Genomic DNA, 18,684 nt, shown 5'->3' with positions numbered 1-18,684 from the left:
CCTCAGTGCATAAGACGGAAAAAAATTGTTGAACGTGGCCCATATTCTACATCCTTTTAAGAGAGAGATACAAAATTTGCTGTTTTTCCATAGCTGCTATAAAATTCATCATCATACATTCAGAAAGCACTTACTATCTGCATTGCAAGACAAAAAAAAAGCATTAATGTCTCCACTCTACAGATTAAAGAAAGCGTGCTTGAGGCCACACAGGGAATCAGCAATAAAAAGATTACTATTCATGATTATTACTAAATTATAATTTATGTCTCGCTTATGACCTGAATAGTTAGCCACAATTTAAAATTCGGTAGCTTCCACTGAGGGAAGAATGTGATGGTGGTACCAAGTATCTTTCTAGTAGGTAGCTCTTTGATACCATCCTGTTTATTGGGAAAAATATATATGAAGTCCTGGTTCTCTGAGCAAAGGAAAACAACCCACATCTCTTTCCAAACATTTCATTTCAAAGCATTTCACCCAGAAACATTCCCCGGCTTGGTCTCAAGACCAGATTGACAGGAAATGCAGGTGCATCTTTTGACTCCTCACTGGTACCCCTCTTTCTTCTCCCGGTCATGCGTACATCCCACTTCTATTGCAGATATGCCAAGTATCCACTGTTCTCATTGATTTCTTTTACAGTTCTCGGCACTCAGCATCGGCATATCAAATGAAGCATTCAGAAAATGAGGAGCAATTAGAAAAGGCTGATAAGTAATACTCCGATACTCTGGCTTAATACTGCATGTAATGAACACTTATCATAGTGTCTAAAATGCTGGTTTGGGGAGGGGGCAGGGTGCTAGGCGAGATATCTAAAAAAATAAAAGTCAGATGACTACCCAGTACACCCACATGTACCATAATTAGCTGATCTATTTCAGTGGTCTGAACCAGCCCAGTTTAGAATACTTCATTTTGAATGATTGAATATGTTTAATAATCATGATCTAATATGATCTATGAGTTCATGTCTAGTTTAGAGAATTTGGCAAAAAGATCTACAATCATATAAAGACAAATCCTTTTTTTCCTAATTGCTTTTTTTTCCCTCCTGAAAGAGGCTTGCTGCACAGCAAACAGTTCTTCCTCTGCTTCTGCACTTCCTACCAAATTCAGTGGGATGTGGACATGTGCTTAAGTGCTTTGCTAAATCATGGCATAACACTATCAAACCTGACACATGGCCATAAACCACAGTGTCCTCTTTCAAAACTTGCTTTAAATAAAACAGTCTGAGAATGTCTTCAGATACATTAAAGTAAGGAAGCAAACTGAAAGAGAGGATGCAGAATATTCAATTCAGAATGGTTCACACTAAATACTGTAAGTGTTTTTACAGACAAAGCTAATACAGGCCCTTTATTTTTCAGTTTGGACTTCTGAGAGTCACTTTTTTAATGCGGTGTATACTTTAGTATGAAGAAGGAACTTAATGTGAAAAGCAATCTGTGCTTCTATTTTTAGACAATTATTTACATGTCATGATATTTTGTTCCTCTCTGCTTCTGAAACTTGGTTGATGGTTTCTTTGCCAAGAAAAGTCTTTGTCAACACACAGTAATTTTCAAAGGTATTCTCAGTTGCTTCAGCTCTGCTGCAGCTCTGTCAGTGGTAGCAACACTCAGACCTGTCACAATTCTGTCTTCATTTCAAAAGGACGTGCCCATCAAGTAGTGCAACTGGAGTGCAACTGGAGCAAGTAAGAACACCTCCAAAATAGTCCTCCAAAATAGTCCTCCAGTTGTCAGTTACCTCTGTTTCTGGGCTAAAACTGCAGTATTTTTTCTTTTAACCTTTGGAGGGGGAAGGAGAGAGAAAAATAAAGAGCAGGGTTTTCCTCAATCACTCAAAGTTTTGATATTTTCAACTCCCAATTTTCAAAAGTTCATTTTCCCTTTTTTGCCTTATTGCAGTAAAATAAATGACTTCCAGAATCTACCTTCCACCTCCATTTTTCTATTTTCCTATTCTGTAACCTTCCCAAAACTGTATCATGTCACATAACTCATTGCTTAAAACCATGTTCAGACACAATAACATTCTTAAAACAGATACACATTTTTTTCTAACATGTTGTTTTCATTAGTCCAAGTCTCCAAGACTTTTCCCTCTGTGTCTAATAGTCCAAACTTACTCTCTGCTCAAAAATAACGGGGGGACATTGTTGATCCTGAATATAACTTATTTAATGATAGATTCTCAACAACTCTATTTCTTGATAGAGAAACATGTCCAAGTCATTAAAACCATCTTTAATTCCTGAGACTGTTGGAGGCTTGAAAACATTTAGATGTGTCACTGAAATAGCCTTTTCTGGGGAAAAAAAAAAAAAAAGTAATAGAGGTACATTTTAGTGAAAATTACTTGGCTGTATGTGAAGAAAATGGATTAGCCAGTATATCAGACAAAATAAGTCCATTTCAATATTTATAAGCAATATATGTGGCATTGCTCAATATACTGTATAGTAAATTCAGCAATGTTGAGTGACTGGGACTTGGCTGGTACACGCATCTCCTCATAAATTCACATCCAAGTGCAATATTATATTAAATTATATCATATTATGTTACCATCATCTCTCAAATTTGGCCCAAAGCAAGGGCTGCTACTTGCTTAGAAAGGGAGGACTCATTACATCTTTGCAGCCTGTGTCATTAAAATGTACAGAGGGGGAGTTAATCACCTAAAATCCTAAATTAGGGAAAGATACTGGGCCATTTTGTTAATGTCACCTCTTTTATATCCTGCTATAACAATGGTATTGCAATATGGAAAGCATATGTAAATGAGTTACTATAATCTTTAATTACATATGCAGCGTTACAGAGTGACACATCCCAGCATCATCTGCGTATTTCCTGTTTTTTCAGTTCTTAAATATCGACTTGCCTTATTGCTGTATGTATATAAGTGCACTTTGCACCACCAAGTACTCAAAGCCTACTATGGCCATGGTACAAACCCTTCCTTCGTTGTGATTTTTGCAAATCTTTAAAAATTTTACTTGCACTCCTTGATATCTGAATGCCCTGTATATTGTATTCCCTGCCTGGAATTACACATTCCAAGTCAAGCTCCGCTCCCTGTGTACTTTACTGCTATACAAAGCGTTGCAGCTGCAAGACAATAGTAATAGGCACAACAATTAGCTCATTCTTTAAAACTATTTGCTTAGCTTTTTCCGCTCCAATATCAATGGATGATATGTGCCTGCTCATAGCACTCCACTAATGTTCCTAAGGCCTGTCCTTCGTAATTAAGCTATTCTATATTTGGACTGAGTGAAATGAAGTTATCAGTCGCGTCAAAGGGAAACTACGTTTTAAGGTGAGGACGAACAGACCGAGGTCTTCCCGCTTGTCTCCCCTGGGGATCAGCCTGCCCCACCACACCGCACACAGCCCACGGATCACAGCGACCGGCTGCTTTCTGCCCGGTGCCTTTCAGGTTTTGCACCTTTATAGAGCACAGGTGCAGGAAAAGAAAAGCGCCTGGATTACCTCCAAACCAGCCACAGGGGTATCATGCAAAATGCCTTGTTTAATTTTATACGTAACGACAGTAGTCTCAACAGCAAAACTCATTTACACTGGAGGAGTTTTATGTCACAGGGGACTGCTTTCTGCATTGAAATGAGGCCGGTGTGGTACAGGCAGTCCGACCTAAGGAGGTAACAGCATCCTGCTGGCCCTGCAGCATTTAGTTTAACTTACCTAAAAATTAACTTCTGTAACTTTTACCCCAGGAAAAATGACACTTTTGAATGGACGTAGTTCTGTACCTATCTTTGTTCACTTTTCTCTCAGCTTTATTTGAATTATCTTTTTTAAAAAAAAAGGCTAGAACAGTTTTTTCTCTGAGAAGAAATGGTCATTCCTGAGATACGCATCTACACTTGTAAAAGCATTTCCTTTGGCTGAGTTGAATCCACATTTTTTTGTCAACAAAATTCCACTTCATTGAATCACAATTGGGATTTTTTTGTCATTAGCACCCATTTTCATAATGTGTGGGTGCAGTACAAGAAGAAAGAGCAAAAAGCAACTGCAACAGGCCATCACCGATCCATCAGGAGCTGTAAGTGCGCAGTGCCATATCAAAGCCAAGTAATACCTAGTGACAGATGCTTCAGAAGCTTGAAACTGGCTGAGAACTATTCAAACACTAGGACAGAAAACTGCAGAAAGCTACATCTATTTCCAAAATATCTTCAGAGAGGTGAGGCAGACTTTTAATTAAGCTGTGCAGACTTACAGCATCAACGAAACCAGGTTTTAACTGTGACAAACTCTTTAATTCCTATTAAAAGTGATTTTATGTAAGACAGAAAGGTCCCAATGCTTAAGAAGTTCCTTTCTATGGATACTAAATAATTCCAAATAAGCAGAATTCCGTGGGAAAAAAAAAAATCATCAAGGTGCCTAATTTTTCAGAACTTTGAGAGTAAGTCCTTGTTATGGTGTTACATGTTACTCACCCCTCTTCCTCTGCTCACACAGTACATCTAAAATACTGACATTTTCATACAATCCTAATTTATAACAATTTTGCTTGTGGCATCAGTCACATGCAGTGATCTATAAAGAGGCAGAGACCTGTTAGGATCTGAGTCTTTTTTCTCCTCCCTGTCCTACAGTTTCTATTATGGACCACACATGGCAGTAACATAGACAATATAGGAGTAGATTATTACACATGGAAGTACCATAGACACTATAGGAGTAGATTATGCTTGTCTTCTCAGGTTCTTTAGTTCTCATCTTGTCTAAAGTGGTTCAGAGTAGAGGTGGATAAAACGCTGAATAAAATGCCAGCAGCTAGACTACGCCCACTGGCAGGGAGACAGTATCTGGTATGAAGTCCTCACATCTTTATTTTTTACCTATTCTCTATTTCTAAATAACCACTTTAGTCATGAGAACACCGTAAATAAAGCTGAGCTCCAGTAGCAAGCAGAATTCATTTCAGATGGCTCATATGAAAACAACAGAGCTAATTATACTGTAGTAATTACCTGAAAATTATATGTATGTTGTTTTTCCACCAGTCAATACTGCTATTTTTGAACTTTTCATTGTTCTCATGGATTGCTGGAGTCATGCTGTCTCTAAATGGTCTTCTTGTCTCATCATTAACTTAGCCTCTGGTTTGGGGAGAGTGTTTTAGACGGAGTTTCAGCTGCAGCATTTGCTATTTAGCTCAGATCTTATGTGCTCACTTGCACTCTCCACCACAACATATCCTCACCTCTGCTGCATTTGAGAGGTTGTTTCAATTTTAATAGACTTTTGACTCAACAATAGTACTCTAAAACAGCATCCAATTAAGATCTACTCTTCCACATTAGAAGATACTGAAAATTCAGCCTAGCCCACTCAGTCATTGTGATTTTGAAGAGTTTTATTTCCTCACCTGTCCTGGGTGTGGCATGTTATCGTTATCTATTTTTTTGTTTTAAGAACAACCAGTAAAAGCACCTGAGGAAGGCAGGCAAGCACCATGCAGGTGAGTGTCACACCCCACTCCCAAGAAGGGAATGCTGTCTAGCAGCAAGAACGGGAGACTGGGTGTCAGGAATTTTTGGATCAATCCCAAATAGACTCCTGCCGTATTACCTGATTTTGTCCAAGTCAGGGGGTGAAATGCACTCAGAATGACTCCTTTGTGAAATGGGGATGATAATAATAGGTATCTCTCTGGACTGTTGAGAGGAAATTAATTAACATTTGGAAAGCACTTTGAGATTCTTGGATGAAAGATGATGGAGCTGGAATGCTGGCAACATTAAAATAAGTTGGAATAATGTTAATATTTATTGCATACAGTGCTTTCATCTTCAAAGCTCTTTACTAACATCAATGAATTAACAAAGAAAATATTAACAAAGATCGTATTTACCCATAAAATTATTCTCCCAAAGATCTGCCTCCAGTTAAAAAATATTACTAAAAGAAAACCTAAGCACCAATTCCAATATCACGCTCTAAATCCCTAGTGGTGCTGTCCATAGCAAACCTACTTAGAACTGTGAATTATTAGTTTATACTTTTAATGAGGATAATTGGACCCTAAACCTAATCCAGCAGCACTGAAGTCACTGGGAGCGTCTCACCAGCTACCAGGGCTGAAAAATCAAGACGGCAAAGGAAGAGCAGTGTTTAGAAAATACCTCTGCTGTGCCAAGGGCGTATTGAGCAGGAGGCAACGTTTCTGCAGAAGGATATTGTGTTTAAGTCCAGTTTGTTGTGTCTTTGGAATAAGCCACAGAGAGCGGAGGCACACACTGTACCACCAGGAGAGATACACAGCAGCCCTAGCTATTTCTCCCTCAACGTATAGAAATCAGGGCATCCCAGACTAAACTATCCAAACACTGCTTGAAAGAATTGCAGACCTTTTTTTTTTTTTTAATATAGTATATTCTTACTGGCACAGACATGACTATCCCATTATCATTGCAAAGCACAGCCCAGCAATTTGCTGAAAACCAGTAAATGAGACAGTCCTTCCAAGTGCAATATCTGAACTGATTTTAAACCAGTGCTTAAAGAATAGCAAGGGACCTTTCCCTTTGTGTTTCATTTTCCAGTCACCTTATGCCTTGCAGTCTCTTCAGCTGTAAAGATAAATAAAACCAGAGAAAAGGCACTCTGTTGTTACTTCCCCCACCCACACACCCCCCTTTATTTTGAATTAAACACGTTTCCATAGGTCTCCTTCACTACAGCAAATGCAGGGAGTTGCTGGCACTCTCTATGATGATGGACTCGGATACATTCCAGAACATAATGGGCTATAATAGATTTTTTTTAAAATCTATGGTACACTTCATAGACTCTGGAGGTCATTTTAGGCAGCCCATCAATGTTCAATATAAATATTTCTGTTCAGTTGTTCTCTGCACACCGATCAGAAATGTGTACTCGCCAGATGTGCATACCGCAAAACCAAAGCCGTTCTCTATTTTCTCCAGACTTACTGTGAAAAAAACACATTATCTGTGAAGTGTTTTGTAGCCCAGTCTTGTCAAGACTGTTGCTGTTTCTTCAGAGTTGGCTGAAGGCTTTACAAAGTTATTCACAGATTAAACTGTCCCAGTTAATCTGCTATACGACAACGTTCAGGCAGAGCTTCAAATACCACTGGTTTTGGATAGAAATCAAACGTTACCTTTGGGAAATATGCTTATTATTAGCATTAGACATGGCTTTTGGTTTACTTCCAATAACTTTGTTGAATTATAGGGGCTTTGTTATTGGGTTTTCTTTGTGTCCTGTATTTATGTATCACGGCTGGACAGCACTATTTTTTAGCATTTACTGTTTCTAGTGCTCCCAGTGCTATCAGAGAGATTTGCAAGCATTAATTACTCTGTGTAACGCCTAACACATGGCAAGGATCCAGTTAAGAGTGTATGACCTCTCTGATGTGGTCTCATGAAGGTGGCACATTTAGGCACAGGTAGCATTTTGTAGGCTACAAAAAAAACCCAACATGTGAGCAGGAGACAGTATTTCGATTAACAAATATGCCGTAGCTGCAGAAAGCATTTTAATGACAGGCGAGACTGACATCCAGACAAACAGCCAAGGTCTTTTTCTCACCATGTGATCTTTTCATAATCCTCCATTTCTCTCCTAGATCAACAGGTTCCTCTTTATTTGTCATTGTCAGCTCTTAGCACAAAGAGCCTTTTGTCTGTAGCTCTGACCCAAACACACAAGACTTTTTTTTGTCCGTTCTTGGCCATATGCTTTCAAATGGACTAATGGGTTTCCAAGCTATAAAGGAAAACCTTGACCCCAGAAGGGGAGATGGTTGTGTGACAACATCTCTCTGTTTTGACATCATAATTTATCCCTGCTGCAGCTCTACTGGCAGCACGAGCTAGCAAGTAGACAGCACAACCCAGCAAAAATACTTGAACCTGATCCGCTCTAAAGCTCGTGCTATGGATACCGACGCTGGAATCACAGCGGCGGCAGCTTCTGACGCTGAGGCTGAGAGCAGGGAAGACCCGAGCCAGTCAATAGCTGCCTCTTTATGTCCTCTTCTACTTCATTATCACTGGTGTGATGAAGCTATCATGCCTCCTTTGTAAAGCAGCACATGTTGCAGCAGAAATCACACTAGCCGTAAAGCCCAGAGGATTCCTGCCAGAGCCCTGTCACAGTTTCCTTGTGCTCTGTTATTTAAAGTCCTGTTATGGTTGTATTGCTGCATCCATGGATGTTGCTCTAAAAATGCACTGCTGAGGGAGAAGCCGACAGACAACAAGTTTTTTTTTTTCCCCCCTGTTTTCTCAATTTGCTGGACTACATCACCAGATTGCCCTCACCCTGCGTCACTAAGAAGGGTGGAAAAACCTACCGATGGCTTGTATGAACCTTGCTAGTAATATTCTGCAGTTAACACAGTATGAAGAGTTCATACCCTTTAACTGGCACTTGTTCTGGACTATCACAGAAACCCTTTTGTTTCCCAGTAGAAATAGCTCCAGAGCCAAATTCCTACCTGTCTCTTTCAGGGTGTGTCTTTGCCACATCACATAATATGGTTTTGCTCAAAGTAAAACTACCCTGGATCTTCAAGGGTGTCTTCTAAGAGATGTGGTGGGACACTGAGGAGAAGAAGGGGAACCTGGTTCTAAAGTGGTTGTTTTTTTTTTTTTTCCATTTCACTTCTTTCACCAAATATTTGTATTTGACAGATCTGTCTTCCAGAGTCAGGGGGGTGCGGGAGGGTGTGACACATTCTGTTTTGGAGCCAGCCACTTTCCCATGTATTTAACAGAGCTTGTGGGATTTTGAAAGCGGAGCCTCACCGTTTGCTGGTGCTCCAGATGAGGGAGGAGAAGGAAAAGAGCTTCTTATCTCCCCATTCAGCCCTTATCTGTGCCTGCCAGCTGTGTCATGCTGTGGTGGCAGCAAGGGGGAGGATGGATGTCTACGGGAAAGCAAGGACAAAGCTTACGTGCACCTAAGAGAAGGGGGGAACCTGCACCCAAAAGCACCTTTATGTTATAAACCTCTCCAGACCCAGGGTTGAAGCAGCGGAAGAGAACGGCGCTGGCCTAGAGCTGCCATTGCCTAGCCAGAGTCACTACCACCAAGTCCTGCAAGTGCAAAAGCCCACCAACGTGTTTTTAAATGACGTATCAGCACACACACATGCACACAAGCCAACCAAAGCCAGCAGCATTGTTTGCTGGAGTATGGCTTCGGCGGGTCAAGCCCAAGACAAACAGCATTATGCCATACGCTGTCTGGCAGGCTGGGAAACAACAAAGACCTGCCTGTGCTCGGCCGTCCTGAGCAGGGCAGAACGGGGCACACAGCATCGCCGCACGCTCGTGGCCCTCGAGTTTTGCACCAGCAGAGCAATCTCTGTGAAGCCCCTGGGTTGCAGTTTTCCCTTACCAACACCACTAATCATCCTTAACATACAGCATCTGCTCTCCCAAAAATCGGGCTGCGGTGTTGTGATGTGTGTTACTTTGGGGCAGCATGAGCCAAGGTTAGCTAAAAGAGAGACACCATCTCTGAGTTTCAAGAACAAGTCTTCCACGATTTATAATATGTTTAAAAAAAAATTAAGACAGAAATGTGATGACAGAATTTCTTTCAGAACCTCTGTTACATGAAAATGAGCATTAAGACTTTTAATTTACCTAAGATGTCTCTTTAAAGAGGAAGACGTACAATATGTTCAGGACTAGTTGACAGATGGGGAAATTAAGTCCTCTGTTATTGTTCCATTTGCTGGATGCAAAAATACTTAACACTTACAGAGGACTTGGAGGAAGGGAAGAGCTACAAAAATATTAGCTCCCCGGACAAAAATTAGAGACAGAAATGTCCAGGTCTGATCCTGGAAGACGGTACATGCTTTCAGCTAGTCCAGAAATCAGTCTTTTCCTTAGCATTCCTCAGTGATTTTCCTGTGCTAAAGCAAAGGAATAAATGGGTGAATTTAGTATTAGACCTAAAAAGCAGAAAAGCAGAGTTGCACAAGATCCTTTCGGTTTGACATCTCCACCCAGCAAACTCTTTCAAAACAGTAAGTTCTCTCTTTCAGTTGAAACTTCCTTTTTTTTTTTTTTTAAAGTTGGAAACCTTTAACTGAATAGTCTCTCTTTTCTCTACTAATAAAAATAGGCCATTAATACTATTTTTCCCAATTTCATTGAAGATGTCCTGCAGTTTTCCTCCATCTGGGAACCAAAACTCTTTAAAATGATACCAAGAAATAATTGGCACCTCTTAGCCAAATCACTCAGAAACAACTGAGCAGTCGGTCCTGGGCTCACATCTGGGCTCTCTCAGACAATGAATAATGAATTAATGAGACATTATGGAGCAGACTCAAGGCCAAATTCAGTTCTGGGAAGCACGGTTATTACAGAGCTATCGTACCAGAGATGGTCCCAAATGCCAACCGGGGCCAGGGCTTGAGCCAATGTCAAAATCGACTAGATAAAAGGCTAATAGCCAGAAAGAGGATTTTAAAAAAAAAAAAAAAAAAAGTAAACCACCACCAATATCCGCTTTATTCTTCCATACACAGCAGCAGCACAGCACTTTTAAAGCTCTGTGTCTGTTTATAAGCGCTCCGAGCTGCGGACTGCCCGTGTTCAGGACACCATGTACCACAACAAACAGGAGTAATTGTTTGTGTTTAATTGGAGCCTGTTCCTCTTTATCAGCCGACGGAGTTACAGAGCGTTCGCTCGCGCACGGATTCTGCTCTGATTACAGGCTGTGAGGGGCGAGGTCTGTTATCAGCAATGCAGCTTCACAAAAGCATGGGAAAACCACGTTCCCAACTCCTAAGACCTCTCCTGTGGAGCACTACAAACCCATCTCCCATGTGTCGATACCCTGGAAAATTCTGGAGCTGGTGAAATGCTGGAGGGGATGGCCGGGCACCTGCCCAGGTATTCCCTCACAGAGGCCCTCGTGCCTTTACAGTTCATCTCGAGCATCCCTTTAGGTTTTGCTGAAGCAATGGTCCTAGAAAGACAATGGCCTGCTCTGTTGTTAAATCAGGATGCTGGTTTACCACCATTCCCTCGGGACACATCTCGGGACCACATCTTACTTGCCCGGCTTACAAGAAAAGTCTCGCTGAAGGTAGCAAGTGTTGCATGAGCAGGGCTTGACCCTCCATCCCCTCCCACACCCGTTGCCACACTGCCCTGGAGTTATCGGCCACTTGCACATTCCTTTAGGAGAAACCCTGCTTGCACTTTTAGCCTTTTTACTGTTCTTTCAAATATTTCTTTGCCTGTGGACATTTTCTGGTGGTGGTGGTGGGGAAATCCCAATTTAAATCAAGTCCATTGTTTTCACTAAACTGAACTACAGAAAGATTTCAGAACGTGGTTGTGATTTGCCACATCTGTTATTTTTATGCATTGTTTTCGTGCCAAGAGTTTCATAAAAGGTGTTATATAACCGCATCGTATCACATAATTCAACATGTTTCCACAATTAGGAGCCCACGTGAGCATTTAAGCAACGATCTTGCCTGGGGTTTTTATGTTTCTGTACATCTTTTAGCCCAGCCAGCCTGAGATACAAAGATGAACTGTGACTGTGGTTTCCTCCTTTCTCCTACAGACTCCACTGTCATTTACCGATGGCTAAGTTCATCTATGATCTGTGCTGCATGGATCACTGCTGCATTTGCATTTAAAAAATAAACATATATTGCTTGAATCCTGTGCACTGCGTAACTGAACAAGCAGAGATTTATCCCATGGTTACATGTAACTGGATCATCTCTCTTCCAGACACTAATAGGTTCATTGTTTTCCAAATATTGCGAGATGAGCATTTATCATATGAAAAGAAAAATACATTTGCACTGAAAGCTACCGATGGACAGATGGATCTAAGACTGGAAATATAATGGTCAAAAACTATTTAAATGATTAAATATAAAACTGCTTTTACTGTTCGCTTGATGAGCAGCTCTCTCCTAACACTTAGTGCTGAACTCCAGATGACTTGTACAAACCCAGCCATCGGTCCTCGTAACCCTCCTGGGGACAGCCCTGTATTTCTGGTCTCCTTCCCATAAATGCAGAAATACTTTGAACAATGGAGGGGGGAAGGGGTGTTGGAAAGTGGGACCAGGCCTGCACAGTCACCCCCAATCACACTTCAATGATGCTCTCGTGGCTCCAGCTGCTGGCGAGAAGGGCAGGTAAGTAACAAATGTGGAGGGATCCTAGGGGAACCACAGCATCTTCCACAAAGACCATTCACGGAACAATTTTGGAGGATCTCAAAGAGGTTTTCAGACATGGGGTGCTGTCCAGGCAAGCAGGGTTCAGCACAGAGGCCGCTGCCACACCGGATGCCTGCTCAGCAAGGTGGCTTCAGCTCCATTGCCCCTTTTCTCCACCACCTTTCCCAGTTTAAAAAACAAAACAAAAGAAAACAAAAAAAAGTTGGCCATGAGATCAATCTGGAAATATCTGTGAGTCTGTGAGATGCCATTTCTGGAAGAATCCTCCAAAGGACACTCTTCCACCTGTGGGCAGGGACCAGGAGTTTGGGTCTGACAGAGCTTTGCTGTGGAAGGGATGGATTTATTAGGACACACTCCACAGTTTTGCCATAGGTGAACCACCGAGAACTTTGGAAATTTCCAACCTGGCACTGCTTTAAATGAAAAGCTCCATCTTGTTCTCCTGGGTCAGATATTCTGCATGCAGTTTCTAATTTGGACCACAGCTCTGGAAAACTTGATTAGAGCTGTGAAAACGGAATTTTTATTAGGGAGAACTGAGCTTTTGCCAACGTTTATTTTTCAAGGGTGTAGGGCCTAATCCTAGAAGTAGTTCCAGGGCTGTGCTAGTCTGGATGCCCTTGCAATGGTTTATGGCAATTATGCAGCCAAACCTGGACTGACTGGTAATGTTTGCTTTGGACAAGTTGTTACAGATGGCAAGCAACTGCAAATGTACTCAACCTGGTGCAGGCATCACTGAAAATGCATTTTCTCTAAGTTGCTCTTTCTTTTTCTCTGTTTTTTTCTTTTTTTTTTTTTTTCATTTTTACACCATTATTATGTTCCCAAATCCATACTACCTAAAAACAACTACACCTTTAAAGGCACACGGAGAATAGAGCACAATATATCTGTGTTCAGACAGAAGCCTGTTAGATGCAATCATTGAATAGACAAACCTCCTTGCCAGCTTTTGAAGCTCAAATTTCTGCAAAATCAAACATAAAACCCCTCTTTAGGTGGATGCTTTTCAGGGAATAGCACATCAGTTTCCTCCAGGGAACCCACAAAGCTTATGGCATGGAGTGACCCTCTGGAGGGAGCTTTATATCTCTACAGCAAGCAGTAACCAGACTGAACGAAGCCATAAATCCAGGAATGCATGGGAAAAGAGCAAATTAAAATGTGCTATACTTGGCAGGTTCCTTTTGCAAGCGTAGTACTTGTGAAAGGTGACATTAACGGCCCTAGCAGCTGAAGGCTGCTCTTTCTTCCAGATCTGGGGTAGCACAAGCAGGAACAGCAAAGGCTTCTCAGGAAGGTGCTCCCATCCTCTCCCAAAAGGGCTTTGCCATGGGTGTGAGAGCTTCTGCAGCGCTGCCCTCCCATGTCCTCCTGGCTGGCACAGACAATCAGAGCTCACTGGTGGCAATTCAGGACAGGTTTGGGGTGAGGAACCCACTGTCAAGACACGCTGGGGATGGGGGCAAGTGGGCCTCCGTGACTTCACGACTGTCCATCAGGCATCTTGACTGGCAAGGAGCAGAGTGGGATCAACACTCCTGCAGCTCCGCACACAAGCGCTGTGCAACACATTGTGCCCACTGCTCCTTTCCTGAGCTATCAATTTATTTAATTGCAACACCAGAGAAGTGGCTCTGGGCAGTCAGACTGCTGGGACAAGGTTATTGGAGACCCATCATCCCCTCGCTGCCTCCAACACACAATGGACTGGAAAACACCCCTGCTTCATCACAGGCACCAGTCCCTGCTGCCTGCCCCCTCCCCAGTTCATCCGTCTGCACTGTGCCAATAGCAGTTTAATTCCTCCACCAAAAAAAAAAAAAAAAAAAAAAAAAAAGTGAGAATTAATTTGTTAGTGTCAAATTATACCTTTGGATGTGCATGTTCAGCTCTTACGGACTTCAGTGAAAGCCTGGCCTTCACGCAGGCAGACGTGGGCCTTTCGTGTTTGTAGCGAGCTTTGAAGCTGGGCTGGTGTTAGGAGGTGTGAAATACTCGGAGAGGAGAGCTCGCCCCACTCGCCGGCTCCGCCACGGTCAGGCAGCGAAGCGAAGCGAAAACAACAGGCACTATGCGGGAAGTCAGATCCCACAGCTTCATTAAGAGTCAGAAAGGAGATCAAAGGAAAGAATTTTCAGCTTTAAAAAAAAAAAAAAAAAAAAAAAAAAAGGGGGGGGGAAATATGTTTTAAGTTTCCAAGAAAACCACAGAGTTCACTTTGTTACATGAAAATAAATAAGTGATTTTGTAAGCAAGGCAAAGCTACCCTGCTGTATGCCCTTCTCTCATCCACGCCGTGCAGAAAATCTTGTTTGCACCCAAACCTCCATCAATTTAATTAAACCCACACCTCCTTGCATGTGGACACTCCAGCCTGTTTACATACAGCTCCTTCCTGTCCTGTTCACACTTGTCCCTTACATCTTGAAATTAAACCAAAAGGATACCAGCCATACACTTCATCGCACAAATTAAAGTGATTTACACAAACCACTTAAGATGAAGGCAGGAGGAACCTCCAGCCAGGCAAGGACTAGACACACACCTTGTCCCCAGCCCCTTGCAGCCAGCCAGATTCTGAAATAGCCAGGATTTTTCCCCTAAGAAAGAGCTTTTTGAGCTTGCTGAGGTGAGACCGAGGCAGCCAATGGCACATTCTGGTCACAACTGCGCATTTCAGGTCCACTTCAGCCACCTGGACAAACAGACGTCTGTGGTGCCAGACGGGCAGCACCCAAGGGACCAGCCAGTGTCACTGTGGGGCCACTCTGGATCATCTCCGAAAGGTCACGGCAATGCTGATGGTTGGAAAAAAGCAAATAAGACACCCAGCTTTGGTCTGGGCGAGGAGGAGGATCCAGAGCAGCGCAGAACAGTTGGCCTCACCAGCATCACCCTGGGAAGGCGATGGAGCAAATCCTGCTGGAAAGCATTGCCAAGAGGCTAAATGACAGCAACTGGGAACAGCCAGCACAGGGTCACAGGGTCCCCAGGTACAAATTGTTCCTGGATGCCCTCTGTGATGAAAGGGATAGCTCTGGGGACGAGGGGAAAGCAAGGGGGTTTATTTACCTTGGCTTTAGCAAGGCCTTTGGCACGGCTTCCCAGAGCATCCTCATAGCCAGACTGGTGAGATACAAACTGGCAAAGCAGACTAGTAGGAAAATTGGCCAGGCTGCCAGGCTCAAACACTGGTTTTGGGGTACAAAGTCCAACTGGCAGCCAGCGAACTGTGCTGTCCTTAGAGATCAATATTGTCCTTATTAGCCACCTGGATGATGGGCTGGAGTACTGACAGATGACACCAGACTGGGAAGGGCAGTCACAGAATCACAGAATCATCTGAGTTGGAAAAGCCCTTGAAGATCATCCAGTCCAACCATTAACCTCACACTGACAGTTCCCAACTACACCAGATCCCTCAGTGGTATGTTGACCCTACTCTTAAACACCCCCAGGTATGGGGACTCCACCACTGCCCTGGGCAGCCCATTCCATGTCCATGTTGGGAAGGACAGGATGGCGATTCCACAGAATCATCTGGGTTGGAAAAGTCCTTGAAGGTCATTCCAGTCCAACCATTAACCTCACACTGACTGTTCTCAGCTCCACCAGATCACTCAGCGCTGGGTCAACCCGACTCTTCAACCCCTCCAGGGATGGGGACTCCCCCCCTGCCCTGGGCAGCCCATTCCAACGCCCAACAACCCCTTCTGGGAAGAAATACTTCCTAAGAGCCAGCCTGACCCTGCCCTGGCGCAGCTTGAGGCCATTCCCTCTTGTCCTGTCACTTACTACTAGGTTCAAGAGACTCATCCCCCCTCTCTGCACCCTCCTTTCAGGTAGCTGTAGAGGGTGATGAGGTCTCCCCTCAGCCTCCTCTTCTCCAGACTAAATCCCCCCAGTTCCCTCAGCTGCTCCTCATAACATTCCAAGAGACTGAGGCAGGCAGGCTGGAGAAAGGACAGGGACCTCATGAAGGAAGATGCCATGTTCTACCCCTGGACTGGGATAGGCGCACGCACCGGTACAAGGTGGGGGTGAGCAGCTGGAGAACAGCCTCACAGGAAGGGACTGGAGGTCCTGATGGGCCGAGATGTCTGAGACTCGAAGACATGATGCATGGGGTGATGCAGAGGGAGCTGCCTTCATCCAGGCTGGAGAAGAGAAGGCACAGGGGAGGTCGGGCTGCTGCCTGCAAATCCCAAGTGGGAGGGCACAGAGAAGACTGAGCCGGGCTCTTCTCAGAGAAGCACAGCGAGAGGTAACAGGAAACATGAGAAATTCTGAGTACATGACAGAGAAAACCTTTTATTTCTTTTATCATGAAGGAGGTCAAGCACTGGAAGTGGAGAGAGATTGTGGAGCTCGTTTAGCTATCCAAGTTTCAGCTGAACACAGCCCTGAGCAACCTGACAGAAGTGCCCTGCTTTCAGCAGGGGCTGGACTAGAGCCACAGGTCCGTCCCAATCTGGATGGGACCTGCTGGTTTCCACACCCACCCTGGGCCCGGACAGTCGGTGGAAAAGGGAACATTTTCTCTATGTCTCTGCACAGCACTCACCAGCCCACAGTCCAAAATAATATTATAGCAGTAAAACAGGATTGAAAGAACACGCTCAAAGTCAGAGGAGACTTACAAACACACAAAGCATGCCATGCTAGCCCAAAACTAGACCACTTGTTTTCAAAAAGATTGATCAGGCAATAATTTTTCCTTCCTGTCACCAACAGCAAAGAGTCCCTTGAAATCAAAGGGACATATAAGAAAAGTTAACACTTTTTTAGATGCTTGCTGCCAAGTTCTTTGTACTTAATGATTAGACTTTCCAAGCAAATGTGTCTTTTGATGATACAGTCAGTGGAACCTAAATAATCCTCAAGGAGGCAAATTAAGGACCATTTTCTTCACTTTTTACTCCAGCGTTAGCTTTCCTAGTGTTCACCTGAGTGCAGCAGTTTCTCTGATACTGCTCCATAAATCTGGGGAGAGCCTCGCACATTTACAGAAGAGCCTGTCCTTACTTCAGGACAGAGCAGCTTAGGCCACCTGTAACAGTACCACTGGTCTAGTCCCCAGAATCAGGTCTGTGACCTCAAGTTCAGTCCAGGTTTCTCCTGACACCAAGATTCACAGGAAAGCTGCTTTTCTCCTCTCCCCTGGGTTCTGGGGGCTCAGGAAACCTGTGACAGACACACAAGCCTCTCGGGGTCGCCCCCCCTCCATGGCTCCATGTCACCTGAGCACCCCAGTCCTGCATGGCTAGGACTGGCATCCACCCATTGCTCATTTTCTTCCCCTCAAGGCAGGATATTGTACAAGCATGTTTTCACTCGCTGAGGTCCACCATCCCACAGCGTAGCAGCAACACCCTAAAGCCCACAGGGATAGTTAAGAGCCTGTTTTCTTCTCCTGCCCCCAAAAGCTGCTGCTTCGGGAGAGACTCCACAGCTTCACGGCTGCACATCCATCTCCCACAGAGGCGATGGCCCACCTCTGCCCGTGTCCCCCTCCTCCCAGGCTCAGACTTGCTTTCCCAAGGGATAATTTTGGTAGTTTCCATGGAAGTTGCACAGAACCTCTGTTCAAAACCAGACAAACTCCGGCGAGGAGCGCTGCGCAGAGCAGCACTGGGAACGCCATCTCCTGGCGTCCTCTGAATCCGGCCACAGACAACCCGCATCCGAGCTGACCCCGCTCTGCAACGGGCCAACGGCGGGGGTTTGGGGCCTGTGACACAACAATTGAGTGGGTCCCCCATGTCCACACCACAGCACGAAATACCCTGCCTAAACCTGGCAGACGGTGGGCCGGGCGCTTTGCATCGCTGCTGCAGACCCGCCAGAGAGCATCTACCCACCCCGAGTCCCGCCACTCTCCAGGGTGATCCCCTTCCCCCAAGGAAAACACCCACAGTTCCCCCTCAACTTCAGTGTAATGGCTCAAAGTGCTTCAAAACAAGAGGCCGGGCTCCATCCTGGCGCTGCGATTTTAACACGGGGGTCTCTGGCACTTGCACCCCCATTAAGGCGAGTTGCTCTGCGAAGGGGGGCTTTCAGCTCAGAGGCAGCATGACACCGAAACACAGAGCAGACACCACAACCCCGAGCAGACACCGCTCCAGAATTGGGAGTCATCACGTCTGCTTGCCTCCAAATAAACAGCCTTGTGTACTGGAGGAAAATAGCATATGGGGAAAAGCCTAGGCAAGGCTGGAGGGCTGGTGATCAGCTCCTTGGAGCTGCTCTGCCACAGGCCTGAAAGAACAACTCCCTCAGCTACAGCAAACAGACCTTCTGCTTCTCCCAGTTCAGAATTCATCACAGGCTCAAATACAGACACTCCAGGCTTTTTCCTGCTTTAATTATTTAGAAATCCTAACTCTGGTTGTTTATTTTCAGGGGTTATTA

The sequence above is a fragment of the Athene noctua genome, chromosome 13 (assembly GCF_965140245.1).
Source record: "Athene noctua chromosome 13, bAthNoc1.hap1.1, whole genome shotgun sequence".
NCBI lineage: Eukaryota > Metazoa > Chordata > Aves > Strigiformes > Strigidae > Athene > Athene noctua.
The sequence above is the reverse complement of the archived record's forward strand: the minus strand, read 5'-3'. Positions refer to the sequence as shown.